Source organism: Ursus maritimus, unplaced genomic scaffold (assembly GCF_017311325.1).
Source record: "Ursus maritimus isolate PB19 unplaced genomic scaffold, ASM1731132v1 scaffold_7, whole genome shotgun sequence".
Classification (NCBI taxonomy): domain Eukaryota; kingdom Metazoa; phylum Chordata; class Mammalia; order Carnivora; family Ursidae; genus Ursus; species Ursus maritimus.
In genome coordinates, this window is record NW_024426885.1 from 60418071 (window position 1) to 60439797 (window position 21727).

Here is a 21727-nt window from a genome sequence, read left to right on the forward strand (position 1 = left end):
GGCTTGGCCTCATCCTTAACTATCTGTGGCATTCCAAGGTCAGGGAGATGCAGCCCTAGTGGAGAACAGAGAGGTAGCCCAGAGGCTGCAGTGGAAAAACCTCGGAAGAAGGCATCTGGATGGAAGACTTTTCTGGACTGGTCTGGAGACTTAGGTCTAGCCCTAGGTGACATCTGGAAAATTGGGTCCCGTATTGCAAAGCCACACCAGGGTTTGAAGCCTTTCAGCTCCTTTTCAGGATCTTTCGTCATTGGCGTGGAAGGATGTCGAGTCATAGAGACGTATCATGCAAAGGTTAGAAAGAAACCTGAAGCGGTGTTTTTCAGACACAGGATCACCCTGGGAGCTTGGTGAAAAGTGGTTTGATTGCAGTGGGCATGAAATTCGGCACTACTAAAAAGCTCCCAGGGACACCGGTGCGCTCTGAGTAGAAAAGCAGGCTATTGCGTTCAGCCCCTTCTTGCCCCAAACCCGAGTCCTCTAGACTCAGCTCCAGATCTCCTGTGACTCTCACCACATTTCCTCAAATATATATTGAGCATGTAGGTGGTGCTCAAAACATTTTCAATAACTACGTCAGTGAGCGGGTGAGCGGATAAATGAACACCTCCAGCCAAAGTTTACCAGCCTCTGATGAAAACCTCCCAATCTCGGGATTATCGACCAAGGAAGCACTTTTTTTTAGGGGGGGGGGACAGTTTTGATCATTGAAAATTCCTTATTTGAACTGAGCCAGCATCTGTCTCTCTATGATTGAGATCATTGATCCTAGATCTGTCCTTCGAGGAAACACGGGGCCGCCTTCTTTTTTGACATCCACGGGACTGGGCGTTGCTTTGTGAATAAGAAAAAAAATCGTTTAAAGGGCCATGTTCTAAAAAAACATAGTAAACATTTCGTTTTAACTTAAAACATATGAATGTACATTCATTCACTCATTTTCTGTGTAGATGCAAGGCTGGGAAAATGGACCCTTTGATGGTCTTTATCCGCTTAGGCTCTCTGTCAGCATAAACCACACCTATAGTAACACATCAAGCACACGTGCAACAGGTAGAAAGAGAAGAATGTGCATTGCGGGCGAGAAAGGAACACCTGCCCGGGACCAATCTGCAACGATACGGCTCATTCCTAGCAAAGGCATTGTGTTGGCTGAGGTGGAACCAAAGAAGCTTGGAAAAGGGGGGCTGTGCAGACAGGTATGGAGATCTCTCTTCATTTATACTGAGTCTGGGTGATTTATTATTACCTGCGTCAACTGAAGAAATGCAATGTTTTCAGACAGGTCTTACCTATATCATAAATACTAATCAAAATATAAAAATAATTCCAAAGCTCCTAAAAGCAGGCCAGTATCAAGTCTGGTTGTCAGTTTTCCCTTCATTTAATAAGACATTTCAAGATTCACCAATTACTGGAATGTTCAGACACTTCTTTGATCCCCGTTTTGAGAATCAATTTCTATCTCTGTCCAATAAATGGATTTTCATTTATTGTATGAGTTTCATTATCTTTTCTAAGAAATTCATTGGTTTTACCATGTCTCTTTTCATTGAATTTTTGGATCCTGTGTTCCTTCTTTAATTCTTCAAAGAGGTCATCTATCTGTTAATGCTGAATTTAAAATTTAAAGAGTGAGAAGAGTATTTGTTCTTAAAATATAATGACATATTTTATTTAATAAGTAGCACCTAACCCGAAATACTCATCCTCACAGTAAGAATCGAACAGCGTCATATATTTTCAGTACAATGTAGTTTCACATGCAGTATCTTTCACATATCAGTCTCAAAACAACAGTGGGAGGTCAGTGGTATCACTTCTGTCTTGAAAAGACAATATGAAGCTCAGAGGTGGTCAGTGTCTTGTAATGTATCCAGGCCACTCAGTGGGAAAGTATATAGGGTTGGGAGAGTCCTAGCCTTTTGATTCTTTGGGACTTCTTTTGACTCTTACAATTGTTTCAACTAAGGCCAAAGAGCAATAAATGGGGTTTCTGCCACTTCACCCCATGGCTCTGCAAAGCTCAAATGTATTGGCAGGTTCAAATAGTGTTATTTATTCAAGCTAAAAACTCTCTTCCTCCTTCTGAAAGTATGTTAGGGTTCCAAGATTAAAGTGAAATCAAATTATTTGGGAAGACTTTTGTTTATTAGTTTGTTTTAAAATTTTATAAAATATCTGGAAGTAGTTCTAGATAATATTCACAGTGTGTATTCTTAAAGATTTTATTTATTTATTTGAGAGAGAGCGCACAAGCAGGGGAAGCGGCAGGCAGAGGGAGAAGCAGGCTACCCTGCTGAGCAGGGAGCCTGACGCGGGGCTTGATCCCAGGACTCTGGGATTGTGACCTGAACTGAAGGCAGACACTTAACTGACTGAGCCACCCAGGCACCCCAATATTGAGTGTTTTGAAACTAGAATTGAAAATCCCTATCTGATGTTGATGTGGCTGTGGGGATTGGCCTCACTGAAGCATGGTGTCATTACTGGTTTATGGTAAATAATCATCTCCTTATTGTGTTACAGCAGAGTACACATTAAAATTTAAAGGGCTATTTAAAAAGTAAACTACATTACACATTTTTACCTAGGCCATTGAATAAATACAGATAGACCACAAATGGGCAGAAAAAGTATTTTCATATTTTCATACTCTGATTTGGATCCGTCCTTAGTAACAACTTTTATGACCTTTCCTCATATTCAAGCTAGGAAATTCAAAATCCAAAGAGAAAAATGTAAAAGCAATCCTCTGAATCATTTAGTGTAAATTTGGTTTAAGTTTATTCTACTTGAGGGAATTTTCATTATTAATGTGGTCAAAAGAGCTGGTCCTAGCTTCAGACCTTTTCTGTTTATGAAGAACATTTCTCATAGTTTTATTTATAAGAAAAATATAATTCTAATTATTTATATAATGCCTGAAGAGATAATTCAACCATCAGTATCTTTTTTGAACTCTACATAAAAAGTAAAATAAGAAAGGTCTAAGAAATTAGTGTTTACCAGAAGCTTTTAGGTTCCTCTCTCAGTTACTTTACATGTTATTGTCTCCTTCAGGTGGTCATACTTGGGGGAATTTTTCATGACTCAGATGACTTTCTTCTTGGTCAAGATGACCTTCTGGCTCTACACTCCCCAAAACAAGAAGCATAAACTTATATACCCCTAAATATTATTTTTTCAAGTGAGATCTATATTTTAATGAATAATAAAGTGAGAGAAAAAAAATCATACATAAGTGTTTAAAAAAGTAAAAACTACTCACTTAACTAGATTGTACCAAACACAAATGTTCTGTTGAATGACTAAAATTTATCATAAGTGGTCTTAACCACCATACAAAAGAAAACAGGGACATCAAAAGAAGTGACTATGTCATTGGTTTAAATCCATTGTAAAATGTATAGGTTTTGACTTACGTAAAAGACACAATAAGCAGCTTTCAGTTTTAGGCATTGATTTAAAAGATAGTTGAGGGCCTATGGTGAAGGCAGTCATAATACTGTATTAGTAAAGAGGAGAGCTTACAAACCAGAATTTTGGCTGAAAATCCAAACTGGGAGCCATGACCCAATTATACCCATAGTGACATGCCACTAAATATTTTTTAAAAGAAGACATAATTAATGCTTGACTGAAGATCCACATCTATCATCACTTTCATTTGGTTTCTTTGTCATACACACTCAGAACCCATCTTTTTTACTTATAATGCTTATAGACCCTGCCCCCGTGGTTTCTATCACCTGGGAGGTTTAGGACTGACTTGTTTAAAAGGTTGGCATTGAAAATTATATCTGTGCATGTATTCTCATCATACACTGTTAACTGTAGGGTAAAAATAAATTATAATGGCTACTGTAATGTATAAACTATAATTAAATCTACTTCAATTTTCTAAGATCACAGATTTGCACTACAGTGATCGTAGCTAAACAGAATGAGTCTACAATGCCCACTTCCAAGTTTAAATGAGAGTACAAGAAAAAGGATGATGTCAATATTGGTGGCATTTCATTTAGGGCTCTTTGGTTAAACTGGGAAGGAGGTGGACTCTTCTCTGATACTCACACCTCAGGTGCTCGGTGATGTGGTGCTGTTTCGGGGCTTCCTGGGACACCTACCACACTGCTTGTTGGAGGAAAAATGGAAAGGAGAGAACTCCAAAAGTGAAAATGAAGCTCCCAGTGAGAAGACTCTTGCTTCATTCAAGTAGAGGTGACTTAGTTTAGGGTTGTGGTGGTAACAATGGTGATAATGGTGGTAGAGATGGGAAAGAGTGAAGAGTTCGGGATGGATTTTGGAGAATTAATAAAAGGTACTGATAAATTAGATGTAGGGGTTGACAGGAGGAATCAAAGCTATTCTTTAGGTATTTACCTGAGCTCCTGGGTGGGTGGCGGTAGTGGGTAACATTTATTAAGATTCAGAGGAACAGTTGGCTTTGAGTATTAAAAGGGTAAAAATTAAGAGTTCTGTTTTAGATATAACCTATTTTAGATACCTATTAGCCATCCAACTGGAGGTGAGAGTTGGCATTTGGGGCTGGGAAGTCTGATATTTTGAGCATGTAGCCCTCTAAATATCAATTCAAATTCTTTGATATAAGATGTTCCCATGGCATGATGACTCTGGGAGAATGGAGATACCAGGTAGGAGAGAAGAGTTTCTCACACGTAAGTGCTTGAAGTAGAGACACCACAGCTGATATTTCCCACTGCTGGCTGTGCCTACTTGCCTTTAAATCACACAAAGCTTTAGCATTTGGCTTGGAACCTGGTTCCAGAGGGTAGAGGGCACCCAGATGGACGGCTCAATCGTCTCTGATTGATGTTCTGAGTTCTGTGTAAATATTCTCGGAGGGTTTGGATTTTCCATATTGAATCTCTCTTTGAGAGATTCCCTTTGTCTGGAGGAAGACAAGAAGAGGCAAGAAGAGACATCAGACCTCCCTCACTACACATGTTTGATTCATGATTATTTATTTATTTGCTTATTTATATTTTTAGTAGGCTCTATACCCACATGGGGCTCAAACTCACAACCCCTAGATCAAGAGTCGCATGTTCCACCTACTGAGTCGGCCATGCACCCGACGATTCATGATGCTCTAAATGACAGATTCACACATCAGCCAACTCCTCCTCCTCCAAGATGGTCTGGAGTGATCTTCACCTCCTGTATTTATGTCTTTGTGTAATCTCATCCTACATTTAAGTAGGGCTGACGGCTGCTCTGAGTTTCCAATAGGCAAAGATGAGTCATTTCTAAGGCTGGGTCACAGTGGCATTGCAGCTTCCACCTTGTTCTCTTGGATTGCTCACTCTGGGAGAAGCCAGTTGTCATCTTCTAAGGACCCTCAAGTGGCCCTGGAGAGTTCACGTGGAAAGGAACTGAGGTTTCCCCCCAACAGGCAGCACCACTTTGCCAGTCACGTGAGTGAGCACCCTTCCCTTGGACGTGGGTCCTCCAGCCTCGGTCAAGCCTTCCAAGGCTTCAGCTGACATCTGACTATAACCTCTTGAGGGATCGCAAGTCAGAACCACCTGTCCAAGCTGCTCTAGAATTTCTGACCCAGGGAAACTGAAAGATAATATGTATTATTATTTTAAGTTCTGGGGTGACTCAGCATGCAGTAATAGATAACATCCATCTTGTCCTTAAAAAGAGAGCATTGTTGTTGTTCAGAACAACCTTATGAATAGAACTTTCTATTTTATGATGTTAAAAACAGGGAAAATAAATTCACCTGTGAGTTTTCCAGAAGAGAAACAATGACGCAATCAACTCACAGACTTTCTTAAATTCCAAGCTCCACACTAAGGAACCAATAAAGCAGAAGTTGTGATCATTTGTGGATAAAGAAGCCAAATAATCTAAATTTAAATTGTGGTGTTTTAGGAGCTCAGCCTACATGACAATGCACAAAAATATTTTGGATTTTTTGTTTTTATGTCACAAACAGTTCCAAAGTTGAGAGGAAGGAACTCTGGTGTTTCCTTTATACAAAGCAGACTGAGCTGTACTATTTTATTTATCTGAGAATGGGAAGTTATGTGATTTTGAATTCTGGGTATCAGTCAGAACTATTCACAGCAAATACCACCTAGGATGTAACTTCTAATCAAAAACTGCCAGAAAGTAAGTTTTCTTTTTTTTTTCTTGTTTCTGTTTCCTGGAAACTTGCCCACATTTAACAAGAACCTGAACTAGTAGAATTCGTTAAATCATAAGTTCATTTTCTGTGCAAGTACGTCCAAAACTTAAAATGTTACACTCTGCTGTTTTTAAGAGGTGGGTGTCCCTTCCTACTCCAACACAGTGTCTAAATGGCTAAATACCGACAATCCTGTGACATTTTAATCAGTTTCAAGTTCATTTTGCATTCATTGTCTCTTTTGAATTTAAAACCACCCTATAGGTGGGCAGCTCATCCCCTCTAACAGCTAAGAAAGCGGAGACCAGAGAGATTGTTCACCAGCCTCATCTCCTTGAACAGTTATCTCTGAGAAACTGGTGGGTTGGACTGTTTAGGACTGTCTTCCAGCCCTAAATTTCCTTTATTCCACGTGATTTGGCAAGATCAAGTCAGTGTGTGAGATACGAAAGCACAGACGTGGAGTTAGGTGGCCTGGATCTTTGTTCTACAGTTTGCTGGCCTTGAACACTGGGAGGAATCACTGAGGCTTTCCAAATCTCAGTAGCCTTGTCCATGAAAGAGAGCTAACAAGATATACCTAATAGAATTATTTTGCAGACCAAATGAAATGAAACATGTAAGTCACTTATTTGCTCTGGAAACTTGATCTAGTTAGTCTGCGTAGGTCCCAGGTTCCCAGGCATAAAGCATGGATCCCAGGCAGGAAGCAAGCACACTTTTGGTAAACTACAGGGGATGCTGCGATGCGCCCCCCAGTTTCCCTTCAGGACTGCAGCTGCCTGGGGTTTGTCAGCTCACAGTGCTCATCTACGTCCCTCTGGAGAATCGCTTGCTGCTGAAAGCAGCTGCCTCCTCCAAGGTCATGTCCCCTTCCCAGGAAGCATCTCCTATCCAACGACTGTCAATTCAGGGCTATAAAGGACAGGCCCTCTTGCCTCAATTGGGGGAAAATATGAAGGACTATTCCAACTCCAGATCTCCTTGTGAGGTCGGCCAAGCCCCCTGTTAGGGCGCAGAGCAATTCAACCTCTCTCTGGACCCACGGCTGTTTCCTTCCACGCCCTCACAGAGGCTCTTTCTGAAAGCACTCGCCCCCAGAATATTCTTGCGTGTAAATTTCCATCTTAGAATCTGTTTTCTGGGAACCCAACCATTATGTAGTAACATGACGATAGTGAGATAACAGATAAGAAAGTGCTTTGAAAACTGTAAAGTTATCAGCAACAGTGGCTACCACTTACCATAGCCTAAGAAGGATAATCTAGAAAATACTGAACTGATGTGTTTTTTTCATTCTTCCCATAAATTGTGTGCCTTTGCAGCCATCTGATCCTTGTGGCCCCAGAGAAGAGAAAGGGCAAATGTCACCTCGCACACGAGTAGGATATGACATTAGGGAAGCCCCTTTCTGCCAAGAAGGGAAAGTCTAGGGCAAAGTTCAGTTTCCGAGAGGAGAGGAGAAATAAAAGGAGGGGTTAGGGAAAGGAGGTTGGAAGCTGGTATCTGCAATTGACCCGTCTTGGGGAGGTGATAGAAACATCCAGAGAGGTTCAGGTGAGACGGAGAACTTTACGGCTAGTGGCTTTCTCTTCGGGGAATAGGCAGAGGGGAGGTGCCCCACAGGAGGTCCTCCGTTAGCGTTGCGTGGCCCTTGCGGTGGTAGAAAGAGCCTCGTTCCCCATGTTCTGCATGTAGCTGGTGGAAAACAGGGAATGCAGAAACTTAAGCATGTCCTCCTCCTGCCCCAGCCAGGGAGAGGACAGGACATTGAGGACTGTGGCCGGCCAGCAGAAGCCCAGGGTTGGGAAGAGGAGAAATGAACTCTGCGAGACTACCGAAGCACGAAGGCCTGCTGATAATATGACAGGCTGACTTCATGGAGAAATCTTGATGAGATAATGCCAGTCTGGAGGATGGTTTGAAAATTGCACCATCATTAGGGAGGTAGAAAAAAAAAAATCACTGGCTGTTGCATTACAGAAATAAATGTTTTCCTTTAAAAAGTAATTATCAAAAACATAAATTTATAAGTAAGAGTAAAGTGACATATGTTTTGGTTTGTGGTTTGCTTATATTCTATGTTTTAGAGATATTATTTCACACCTATCCATTTTTTTTAAATTTATTTATTTGAGAGAGAGAGAGAGAAAGAGCATGGGGTGGGGGAGAGGCAGAGGGAGCGGGAGAAGTAAACTCCCTGCTGAGCCGGGAGCCTGGAGGAAGCAGGGATCGATTCCAGGATGCCAGGATCATGACCTGAGCCAAAGTCAGGCACTTAACCGACTGAGCCACCCAGGCGTCCCACACCCTATTCATTTTTTAACAGCATTATTGGTTTGGCCTTTCTATGTTCTAGTATTTAATGTGTTCTTTATTTGTAGCTCTGATAGCTTTCATTTTCTGGAAACCATCACATTTTGCTCTATGTTGTATCCTGTGGGAAGTTTAGTAAAACCCATCATTAGTGATACAGAAGTTACGACTTATTGCCATTTTCATTGTAAGCTCTAGTTTTGAATTGCTTACACATAATCATGGTTTTACCTTACATTGGGCTGAGCGTTGATAAAATTTCAGATAGCCTTTGTGAAGGCTGACTTAGATTCATCATGTACATCAGAATCTTGGTTTCTATAAGAGCATGGGGCAAAAATTTGTAATCTGCTTTTGTATCTAAAAAACTTAGTTTCTTAAGTATAAATTAAGCTGGTAGTTTATATGAATCAGAATATGTTTTTTGAAAACTTAGATTTCAAAAATAATTACTTCTGTGCAGTTTGAATCATTTAGATATAATTGGAACATTAGCTGAGAATGTGATGCTTTGCTTTCTATGATTTATATCCTCTAATTGAGAGCCTAAGAGAATAACGTAATGTGTAAAATTGAAACATGGCCAACATGCAGATTTTTTCCCTAATTGTATTAAGTAAAATAATTTGAGTGCTTATCTAATGAACCCTAAGTGATTTTCTAATAAATCAATAGACAAGAGATGTCTTTCATTTATAAATGTGTTAATATTTTCTCAAGGAATAAGGACTTCCAGTCATTAAATAAAAACTAAATAGTTAATTCCCCTAGCATCCAGAATTATAACTATGCCTTTCTAAGATCATTTGTGTGTAATGGTATGTGTTCCGTAAATGTTTTATCTAAAGGAAGTGGGGGTTCAAAATAATTCTGGGGAAAGCGAGGATGGTGTTGATTCTGTTCCTCTGACAAAACCTTAATGGAAAGGTTTCTGTAATACTAATGTGAATTTCACCTGATTTCATTGTTTTTTGAGTGTTAGACTTTTAAAACTAAAATGATTATATATGTGATCACGGTTTAGTGTCCTTATTGTTTTTTTAGATATGTTGATGCAGTTTTAGTAAGGCTTAATGATTTTTTAAAAGATTTTATTTATTTATTTGAAGGAGAGAGAGAGAGCACAAGTTGGGGAGGAGCAGAGGCAGATGGAGAGGGAGAAGCAGACTCTCTGCTCAGCAGGGAGCCCACTGTGGGGCTTGATCCCAGGACTCTGGGATCATGACCTGAGCCAAAGGCAGATGCCCAACCCACCAAGCTGCCCAGGTGCCCCAAGGCTTAATGATTTTTAAAGATCAACTTTCTCTGCTATTGTTTTCAAAATCTAGTCTTGACCATGTGATTTTTTCTTTCTTTCTTTCTTTCTTTCTTTCTTTCTTTCTTTCTTTCTTTCTTTCTTTCTTTCTTTCTTTCTCTCTTAGCACACAGCAATTTTATCAACTACTAGGAAAAGTCCATACTTGACAGATTGGGAGAACACAGTAATTTGTGATGCTAAAATGTCAGTGTATTGACAATAAAAAGTAAAAATATTATACTGGTATTTATAGAATCATAAGATAATTTCTTGCCAAGCCTTTAATGTAGGGCAAATTTTGTTTCTGGTTTTAGGCCATTATGTGGAAAGCAGCTAATTATAATTGTCTTAAATTATCTCTCCCAATGTAACAGAACAAAAGTTAATAGTTGCATTTATGATTTTTAGATTAAGTTATCTATTAAGTTCATTATTAAGCTATTTTATTTAAAACAAAGCAGGGACATACATTGAGAAGGGGTTATGTCTATAGAGGGTTTTTAAATGTGCTATATTTCTGAAATGTAAGCACATGTTTTCAACTGTTAAGGAACTAAAACAAAGAAATGAAAAATTATAGTAAAGTGCATATTATCAAATTGAACCATTTGGGGGGGTGGTGTTCAAGGTAAACCTTCACCAATGACGAATGGAGCCAGGAGAGGGGTCAGTGGCTACCCTCCTGCTCGCCTGTAGACTAGTCAGAAATGTAGTCTCTCCTGTAACCCTTCCAGAGAAGTCTCTTTCNNNNTGAGCGATTGTTGTGTCATTGCAACAGTAACCAGTGTGGTAACACAGCGCGTCTCACTGGGGCACGTCTTCCCTTGCCTCGTTCCCTTTTCCTCTCACTCTCGCCATTCTGGGCTGGCGGCTCCTAACTAGAGTGCCTCGCGCTCTGCTCTCTACAGCAGTTGGGTTTAGCCTGCCTTTTCCAGCACGGTGATGGGGGAGTGAGCGGAGCGGAGGACAAAAATACAAGAGATACTTGAAGGTAGTATTGACACCAGTTTGGTGGCTGACCTCATATGTTGGGAGCAAGGGACAAAAGTGTATTTGAGATGACTCCTAGGTTTTCAGCTTGGATGACCAAGTAGCCAGCACTAGGAAAATTCCTAGCACATACTAAACCCTTGGTCAATATTTACTGAAAGATGAATGCTGGCTTAGTCGGTTAGAGCGGCTGCCTTTGGTTCAGGTCATGACCGCAGGGTCCTGGGATCGAGTCCCTCCTTAGGTTCCCTGCTCAGCGGGGAGCCTGCTTCTCCCTCTCCCTCTGCTGCTCCCCCTGCTTGTGCTTTCCCTCTCAAATAAATAAGCAAAATCTTAAAAGAAGAAGAAGAAGAAGAAGAAGAAGAAGAAGAAGAAGAAGAAGAAGAGGAAGAAGGAGAAGAAGAAGAAGAATGCTACCATAACTAAGGTAAAGACAAGAGGATGTATGTTTATTGATATGTCATATAAAGAATAATCTCAAGGAGAGTTTACCAGACATTAGTAGGGGGTGTTTCCAATCCTTTCTTAAGAGGCCCTGATACAGATATGTATGAAAGAGTGATCATGGCCCTGGACACAGGGGTGAAATGCTGAGTCCAGAAAAGTGCTGACAGACTGTCCACAGTTCCAAGAGACTTTATTCTTGTCGAATCAGATGTGAGCCTAGTCTGTTCCAGAAAATACAGCAGAGTTTAAACCATCTCCATTGTCCCTGATTCACAGAGCAAACAGGCACAGTTAATATAGTGCTAAGTCCCAAAAGTCTCCATTATGAGCTATTTTCATTTTCATGAAAACCACAGAAAACCAGAGTGAAAGAGACTTCCAGAGATTGTTCCTTGGTTCGGGGATAATATGGCACACAGGTTTAGGAAAAGCACTGATACTTCTTCTGTAGGACTGACTCTTAACTACCAGATAACAACATTATGTTATAGAAAAGCTGGCCAACGAAAGCTTAAGGAACTGAGGAGGAAGGAACATCTTTCGCTCAACTAAAATAGAGGGGATGACCCCCTGAAGTTACAATTTCTTTTTTGTGAAGTTAGGGAAATTTTGGCCCAAATGGAATTTATGGCCAAGCTAAATGCTAGAGTATTGTGCCTAATACTAAAACTAAAATTACTAGTCTAAAAACATAATGAAAACTCCAGTGCCAATCACAGTGGAGCAGTATCTTATTTTAATGGCATTGAGATGGGGGAAATCAAGTGCAGTCAAACATTTTAAGTATGTTCTCTTAAGAAATACTCATACAGGGGCGCCTGGGTAGCGCAGTCGTTAAGCGTCTGCCTTCGGCTCAGGGCGTGATCCCGGCGTTTCGGGATCCAGTCCCACATTGGGCTCCTCCGCTGGGAGCCTGCTTCTTCCTCTCCCACTCCCCCTGCTTGTGTTCCCTCTCTCGCTGGCTGTCTCTCTGTCACATAAATAAATAAAATCTTTAAAAAAAAATACTCATACAGGAGCGCCTGGGTGGCTCAGTCAGTTAAGTGTCTGCCTTTGGCTCAAGTCATGATCCCTGGGTCCTGGGATCGAGCCCCACATTTGGCTCCCTGCTCAGCGGGGAGTCTGCTTCTTCTCCCTCTGCCCCTCCCTGCCACTTGTGCTCTCGATCTCTCAAATAAATAAATAAAATCTTAAAAAAAAAAAAAACTCATACATAGCTTACTATGTTCCAGGCACTGCTCTAAGAACTTTGCAAATATTATTTATGTAATCATTATAACAATCTTAATATAGAGGCAGTGTTATTGGTCCCTTTCCCAGATAAGGAAGCTGAGGCACTGAAAAAGTAAGTTGCCCAAGGTCACACACTAGCATGGTACATTGAGGATTCAAACTCACTTCCCACCTGCTTTGCAGGGGCCACGCTGTGCAGACAGTTAGCATGTCTGAACACCCAGCACGGCACACTGATCGTACTATGAAAAGCATAGAGGAACTGAGTGGAATTGAGAAGAGAACGGATTCGTGTCTCCCATCTCATGTTTATTTCAGTACATACACTTGCTAATTACCCACACTATTTACACTGTTTTCTTTTTCCCTTCCCGCTCAAGTGAAGTTTGATTGGCATATTTATAGGCATGTAGGATTAAACTCCATTCTTACAGTCAAGATCCATCTTGGAGGAGAAGCCAATCAGGAAGATGCTCATGAGATTGGGGAAGCATGACATTTTCTTGAGTTTTACGCTAACTGGGGGATACCTTGTTTTCCCACCCCTGTTCCAGGTGGAGACCTTACATTCACCCATTCAGCAACTCTTTTTTAGGTGCCTTTTATATGACACGCACTGTTTTAGACTGGAGATGCTCTGTTGAACAAGATCGACCACGTCCCTACCCTCACAGAGCATACATTCTAGAGGTGAGACAAACAATAATCAAGTAAACAGGTAGACATTTAAGAGATTTGATAAGAAATATGAAAAGAAATAAACCAGGGTAACTGGGGAGGGCGTGACTATGGCAATGTTGCATCCATACTAAAAGGGATGATACTCTCTAGGTGACACTTGCCCAGAGACCTGAATGGATTAAGGGGAAGCCATGTGAAAATCTGGACTTGAAAACAGGGGAAACAGCAAATGCAAAGACCCTGATGTAGGAGTCTGCTTGACCTTTTTTGAGGAACAGTGAGAAGGCTGGTATGACGAGAGAGGCATGAACAAGGAAGAAAGTGACAGAGGATGAAGTGAGAGAATTAGACAAGGGTCAAATCCTACAGGCTGTCATTGGAAGTGTGGGTTTTGTTCCAAATGGGATGGGAGCCTGCTAGAGGATTTTGAACAGGAGACTGAGCACATTTCATTTTTATTTTAAAAGGACTGCTGTGGCTGCTGTATGGAGAATGAAATGTAAGGTAAAGGAGTGGCCACAGGGATAACAATTAGGAGGCTGCAGCAGTAGGCTTGCCAAGAAACAGTGATGCTTGAACTAGTTGGTAGAATAGGAAATTGTAAGAAGGGGTGGGGTTTGCCATGTAGCTACATCCATGGCCATAACCACATAAATTAGAGCATCTGACAGGAATGGTCGATAGATTGGATGTGGAGTGTGAGGGAGAAGAATCTAGGGTGATGGGAAGTGGGGGGAGCTGCATTATTATGTGGAAAATATCTCAGGGAAGATGATGACAGAAAATTGTATGGCAGACATTTTGAGGTAACATGGGATTAGAGCTGTGAGCATAAGGGCTACTGTTCTCCTTCTTTCTTGGGGGACTTTCTTGTTAACATGACAGGAGGCCCACAAAAGGGCACACTTTTCTCATCTAGTCAGAATCATGAACACCCTCTGTTGCAGCCCATTCTGCTGGAAAGTCAGAGCAGTTGTGGCCAAAGGAAGAAAATCCTACCTTTTTTGCAGGTGGTAGAAAAACTTACTGAAGAATGGATCTGTGTATATAGAATCTATGCTGTGGATACACTATAAATACACATATTTGCTGTGGATATACTGTAAATACATATATATGTACCTCCTATATTTAAAATAGATAGACCAGGGTTGCCTGGCTGGCTCGGTTGAAAGAACATGCATGCGACTCTTGATCTCGGGATTGTGAGTTTGAGCCCCATTTGTGCATAGAGAGAGATGACTTAAAAATAAAATCTTTAAACAAATAAAATAGATGTACCAATGTATATGATATAAATATATCCATTGTGTGCATAAAAATATGTTAACATTTACCTGGTTTATAGGTATTTACCTTGCTTTACATACTGATCTGAGTTCCTACATCACCCTCCCTCATCACCCCGTGATGACCATCCTCAAACCCAAAGCCTCTCAAAATCCCTTCCTTCCCCCTGTGGGCCCTGCCATACACAGGAAATATCACCTGGACACAGCAACCTTTAGAAACTAAAGAATGTTAGTGCAGGAAGGAAAAGGAAATCCAACCCCTTTACTTTACGGTGGAGAAAACTGAGCCTGAAGAATTTAAGACTCAAATAAATCCCAGCAGCTGTCCTGTGTTCACAACAGCCTTGACTTTTTGACTTTTTTCAGATTATGCGTTATGTGCATCTAAAATATTTCTAAGTATCCACATTTTCATTTGATATGGAGGCTGCCCTAATCAGATTCCAGATTAGCAAAGGGAGGAGATGTGAAGAAAAGGAAAAGGAGGTTAAGAAAGATGGGTTTTGCACACGTTATCATCACCCCAGTGAAACTTTCTCAAAGAAGAGTGATCTTCTCTGGGAAGCAGTTTTAATGGGAAGCCCAGAAATCAAATTCATGTTATAAAAATCTCACATTATAAAGAAAGCTTATGTATCATTATCATCATTTCATCTAATTTCCTCTCAGAGCTGTGGCCAGAGGGTTTTACTTGTTCAGCAGGTATAAAGACTCATACTCCTAAAGGAGGCTACCTTTTCCAACTGCCATTGCGCACTTTTATGTCAGTGACACACAGAGGCTGCTGTCATTGATAGTGATAATAACGATACTGAATTCTCCTTACGCATTGGGCTTTGTGTTAAGCATTTGCATGATCTCTTTAATCCTCAATCCTTACACCATCCGTGCGCTACTCGGACATTCTAGAAAGGTGAGACTGAGGCAGCAGGCACTAAGAGGAAGAGTAACCTGACGCAGGCCACAGAGGTAAGCAATGGAAAAGCTATATTACTTGGATACTGTGCTCTGAGCACCTAAAACACTGTATTCTTTCGACTGTTCTCAATGAAGCCTGGCGATCTTTGGGAAGAGGTAACTCTAAAGCTTGTCCGGTTTCAGCGGGTGACTAAGATGGGACCAGAGCCCATTCATGCACTTTGCCCCTAACGGGGGAGATTTGCCATACACTGAAGGCTGCGAATAGAGTTACTTATTTTGGTGGAGAATACGCGATGACTGGGGCTGTCAGATGAAACATCTTGTAACATTTTCCTGTCGGTTGTGATTTTATTTTTGGGAATTTTTCTCCTGTTTTTCTAAATTGTCACAAAGCATTTGCGCCATGACCTGCGGGCATTGTGACACCCTCCGATGAAAATCTAAGGACAACTTGGATGAAGGAAAACTTTCAAGAACAGGATCTGCCTTCACCTTGGTTAAACAAAGTGAAGGGAAACGATCGAGCACCTTCAAAACAGCCCTGACTCCTTGGCAAACACTGTTGCTTAGCTAGACGTCCAAACTCCAGCGCGCACACAAGCGTCCGAGGGGCGCGCCCGCCCGCGCCACGCAGCCTTCCCCCGCAGGATTTTGACACAGTCTAAGGGCTTGCGTAGCTCCTTCCTCTCCTGGCTGGACACAGGGAGAAGGGAGAGGGAGCGGCTCGCCTGGCCTGGGAGGACGCCCCCTGCGGTCCCGGGAGGGTGCAGGGGAAGCTGGGGCGAGTTGTTGCTCCAGAGGAAACGCCTGCGACTTCGCGCAAGGGCAGAGGGCGAGAATGAGGGGGAACCCCGCCCTCCGTGCCCGCCGGACCAGCGTGCCCCCCACCCCCCGGGAAATGTGCCTATCTGCCTTTCCCTCATCACCACCTCCTGGGGTCTCGGGTTGTAAAATCCCACGCAGTGGGGCGGACTCGGGAGCCCCGCGGGCCCTCGACTTAACCCTAGCACCCCCAGCGCCCAATGCCCCCAAACCCCGTCCCCCGCGCGTCTTGAGCCTTCATCCACTCTCTACGCCCTTCCCTTTATCCCCCACTGGGGCTCCAGCACTCCCAACTGTCCGCGACCGCGGCCCCAGCACCCATCCCCCGCCCCCTCGAAATCCCCAACAGCCTGGCCGGCCCTTCCCGCGCCCCGGGGGAGTCTCCCGACTCGGAACCACGGCTGTTTGGGCTGCCGGGAGGAGCCTCCGCCGCGAAAGCCCCGCCCTTCGAGGTCTTGGACTCTCCGGCCCCTTGAACATCTGGGTGCGGGGGTTAGCGTTCCAGATGTGACTCCTGGGCGGCCAGATGTGCGCGCTCCTCCGCCCCAGGCCGGCGGCCGGCGAGTCTGGACGGACGCGTGGGAGGGGCTGGGAGTTTTCCCTCGGAGCTGACTTAAAAGACGGGGGAACCTCAGCCCCCTGGGCTTCCCGCCTTGGCCTCTAAGCGTTCCCCGACGCACCGCCAAACGGAAAAAGTTTCCAACCCAACCCCGCTGCTTAGGAGCCCTCGGAGCTTCTCAAACCAGCAGGGGAAAATAGAGGATTCCCCAAAGAACAACCCTGTGTTTGGACCGAGCGGGCCCAGCTCTGGTCGTGGGACTCCAGGTGCGCAGCCAGCAAACCGCAGGTGTGGGAGAGAAGTTGCAACAGAATTGCATCTGGGGCTTGCCCTAAAGCGCTCTTTGACCGGTTATGGATTCCATTTTTGAAGTTGGAGGTCGTCTTCCACCTGGTACAAGCAGTTCAGGACGGGAGGAAAGCCAAGTGAACCCTGTGACTCAAACCCCTTGGAATGTGCCTGGAATAATAATGGGGACTTGAAAGGTTTTTATGGCCGAGGTAGCTGGTGGAGCCGACGCTCCTGCTCCCGCAGTTGGCGGCGGGCCGAGGGGGGCAGGATTGCCTTTTGCAGTGCGGCTGCATCTGCTAACTGGACAAAAATAGTCAGAGCATCTGGTTTAAATCAACCAAAAAGCATTTCTATCAGCTTAACCCGCCGTCTTATGGAACCGACAGAGCAGGACAAGCCAAATATATTCCCTGTGCTCTTTTAACACTCCAGTAATAGCTAAACCCAATCACGTTTTACCGCTGGTTATTTCTAAGTGTCCAACGCACAATTGTCGTTATTTCAATGTTGCAAATTAAACTTCCTTTTCTGGGGTTGTGTGTGGGCATGTGCTCAAGTATTTACATTTGCAAGTAACGTTCTGAATATGTTGCCTTTTATTTCTCTCTCTCTCTCTCACTTCATGTTGTTGATCGGTGAGGCCCTAGAATAGTAAAAAGTATCCGAGGCCAACATACGGGTTGTTTACACTACTAAATATATGGCCGCATTTCCCTCCCTTAACGCCCTACTCAGAATTCCAAAGGCAAGTTGGAACAAAAGGAAAATGTGTCTGAGTGCAAAGAGAGAATTTGTGCCAAGAATTACAGTCACAGGGTAAATAACCTTGTTTTCTCCTTCATCAGTGGCCGCTACCAAATCCCGTTCTTGGAAGGTGGCCAACAGTCTGTCTGGTGGAGGGTGCTGCTAATTAGAGAGAGCCCATAAACCTCCCTGTCAAAGAGGGCATATGACCTTCCCTTCAAGTCTAAACAATAAAGCTGGTGAACTGCAGACTGCACTCCACGCCGCTGCCCTGCGGATTCCCTAAATAGGAACAGGATGAAGGCCAGGCTTAAGAGGTTACCATAGCTCTGCTCTCACACTTTGAGGAATCGGCCACTCCACTTCCCAGTATAACTTGTTTCAATTACTCTCTACAATCTATTTAGAGGAGAGCAGCTTGCAGAGAGAGCTCGTTGTCTCGTCTAAATGAGGAAGCAATTATTACTTGCTGCAGTCTAATGGGCTTTGAGACTGCGGGGTCAAATATCAACCAGATCTCATGTAACTGTACTTTGCACTTCGGAAGATATATCCTTTTAATGACAATTACTTATCCTTGCTTTTCCAACCCCCCTTTTTCCTATTAAGGTTACAATATTAAGGGTTTCCCCCCCTCCCTTCATGCTTCAGTGTCTTTTCTAATTTTAGAATGTAAGTTATGGTACGGTAAAGACCAAAACCTCTCTTATACATCGGTTAGCATTAAATATTTTAAAAATTTATTTTTTGCTTTTTAAATAGAGTACCCCAAGTCTTCCCTCTTTTGTCTCATTTACCCCCCTGGGAGCCCCCTGCGAGCTTTCCTTTTATACAACATGTTGTGAGCTATAAATAATACAGTTCCATTTTCCTAGAACATACAGAAACTGTCCCCTGCTATATATACTAACTGCACTTGCTTTCAACTTAAAAGATGGAATAAAGTTCATCTCCTATGTAAAAAGGCATTTGGCCTTTTTGTGTGTGTGTGTGTTTTCTTGGTTAAAACCCAGTAAGAACAATGCATGAGAATTCTTGTGAACAGAGCACATAAAAGAGTTTACAAGGTGTGGTGTGAAGGGAGGAAGCCACAGAGCAAGTGTTGGTGGGAAAGGGGAGGAAGGAAGGAAGGAAAGCACTTCCTGAGAGGATACTCCTCCCGGTTAAGCTACATCCTCTCTTCAAATCTCTTCCTGTTTGTCTTAGCCAATAATTGATAGGAAGTTATGTGTCTTTATTTTTCCTCTCAATTTGAAAAGCATCCTTTTTCTCTTCTTAACTGAAGCTACTCTGAGTGAAATCTCTTAACATCAAATGACTCAAAAACTTCACTCCACTTAACCTTTGGAGAAATGATCTGAAATTTTTGTGTAATACATACATGCTAAGAATCATTTCAATGTGAGCTGTTTAAATATTCTGTGATTGCCAGGACAACTGAGGGTAATGGAATTAACAAGAGTCTGAAGTCACAAATATTGGGGTTGGGTCCTGGGCTGGTCAATATTGAGTCCTGGAGGGCGCTCAGTGGGTTAAGCGCCCGACTCTTGATTTCAGCTCAGGTCATGATCTCAGGGTCTTAGATGGAGCCCTGCCTCAGGCTCCGTGCCCAGCGTGGAGTCTGCTTGAGATTCTCTCCCCCTGCCACTCCCCTGCTGGCATGTGCTCTCTCTTCCTCTCTCTAAAATAAATAAATAAATAAAATATAAAATAAATAAAATATAAAATAAATAAATAAATAAACAAATAAATAAAATCTTAAGATCTATCTATCTATCTATCTATCTAGATAGATAGATGATAGATAGATATTCCCCCCCCCTCAATAGATACATATTGAGTTCTGGTTTCTGTATCTGCAAAACAGGGTGATACCTCTTCCCAAAGTGTGAAAACAAGCTGATATACAAATGTTAGTTATCATGACTGAATACAAGAGGCTTTCTAAGCCATACAAAGTAGGAGTTTTCCTCTTCCAAATAAACCCCGTGCTGCAACATTCCTTTTCTTTGTAAGATAAACTCATCAAACCCAAGACTTGTAATTTTTGCATTTAACTTTATGTTTCAAGGTAAAGATTTTCTTTTGGAACTTAAGAATACGGTGGTGGTTAATTTTATGTGTCAACTAAGTAGGCCATGGCATTCAGATATTTGGTCAGTGGTTAGTCTAGATGTTACTGGGAAGGTAATTTTTTTTAAATAGATTTTATTTATTTATTTGACAGAGAGAGAGAGACAGCCAGCAAGAGAGGGAACACAAGCAAGGGGAGTGGGAGAGGAAGAAGCAGGCTCCCAGCAGAGCAGGGAGCCCGATGCGGGGCTTGATCCCAGGACTCTGGGATCATGACCTGAATCGAAGGCAGACGCTTAACGACTGAGCCACCCAGGCGCTCCTGTGAAGGTATTTTTTAGATGAGATTAACATTTAGTTAATCGATAGACTTTGAATAAAGCCTATTACGCTTCGTAATGTGGGTGGCCCTCATCCACTCAGTTGAAGGACTTAAGAGGGAGTTTACCTACAGTACACCTTGGAACAGAAATCTCAACTCTTCCCGGGGTCTCCAGTAAGTGACCCTGGCCTGCAGACTGGGGACTTGACAACCTCCCACCATTGCATGAGCCAATTCCCTAAACTAAGTCAGTCTCCCTCCCTCCCTCCTTCCGTTTCTCTACATACTTGCATGCGCGCACGCACACACACACACATACACACACCTATTGGTTCCATTTCTCTGGAGAACTCTAATACAGATAATACTGTTGATTCTTGCCATTACCATGATCTGTTGTTAACACTCAAATTTAGAGTAACTTAAACTAGGCATAAAATTCTGAAGGGGAAAAAAATCTCCACCTGTTACCCCAAATTCTTTTTCAACATTTTGAGATAGCATCATGTCAAAACACATTATAATTCAGCCAGATACTCTAACCTGGCTTCAACTATTCTCACTCACTTTTTCCAAATTTCGCATTAAACAATGCTGGGAAGAGAAAAATGTCTATCCCAAGGCTGATGCGCAAGACCATGTACCCCCTCCCTTCCCCTCCCTGTGCTCTTCACAGCCGCCTTTTGCATTTCCCAAAGATAGCGGTTGAAAAGATAAGAAGCTGCAACAGTTCCATGGGACTCAAGGTTGAGTCACCTTGAAGAACTTGTAAGGCTACCAAAAATTCTGCCTTCAATAAGGTTATGCTCTGAGCATCCGGGAGAGCGAGGATGGTGGCTTAAACTAGGGAAGCTGGAGCAGAGGAGAGTTTAAGTCAAATTCAGGATTCGGGCATACCTCATTTTCTTGTGCTTCCCTTTATTGAGCTTTGTGAATACTACATTTTTTACGAGTTAAAAGTTGTGGTGACCCTGCATTGAGCAAGTGCATCCGCACCATTTTTTCCAACAGCATTTGCTTAACTTTGTGCTTTTGTGTTACATTTTGGTAATTCTTGTAATATTTCAAACTCTTCCACTATTACTCTGTTATGGAGATCTCTGATCGGTGATTGATGACTAGCATTGGTAAGCAATCTATTTAAAGTATATATTTTTTAGACATAATGCCATCGCACATTTAATGGACTACAGTGTAAGGTAAACATACGCCTAACACATTCATTTGCCTTGCTTTGTTGCGATACTTGCTTCACTGCAGTGGTCTGGAACCAAACTGGCCATTTCTCCACGGCTGTATTTTGGGCAGAGTTGAAAGGGCTTAGGACTGTGTTGGATTTAAGAAGAAAGGGAAAGAAGGGAACCAAGGATGAAAAACCAAACAAATAAGCAAACAAAAAACCTGCTCTGAGAGAAACCAAATAAATTATTCGATAACCTAGAAGAAATCCCAGCATAAATCATCCTCAAATAATCCAAATATTTGTTTTTTTTTTTTAAAAAGCAATAATTATTTCCCTTAAATCGTTATGCTATCCCACTTGGATAAGGCACTGTACAGAAACACGATTGTGCTG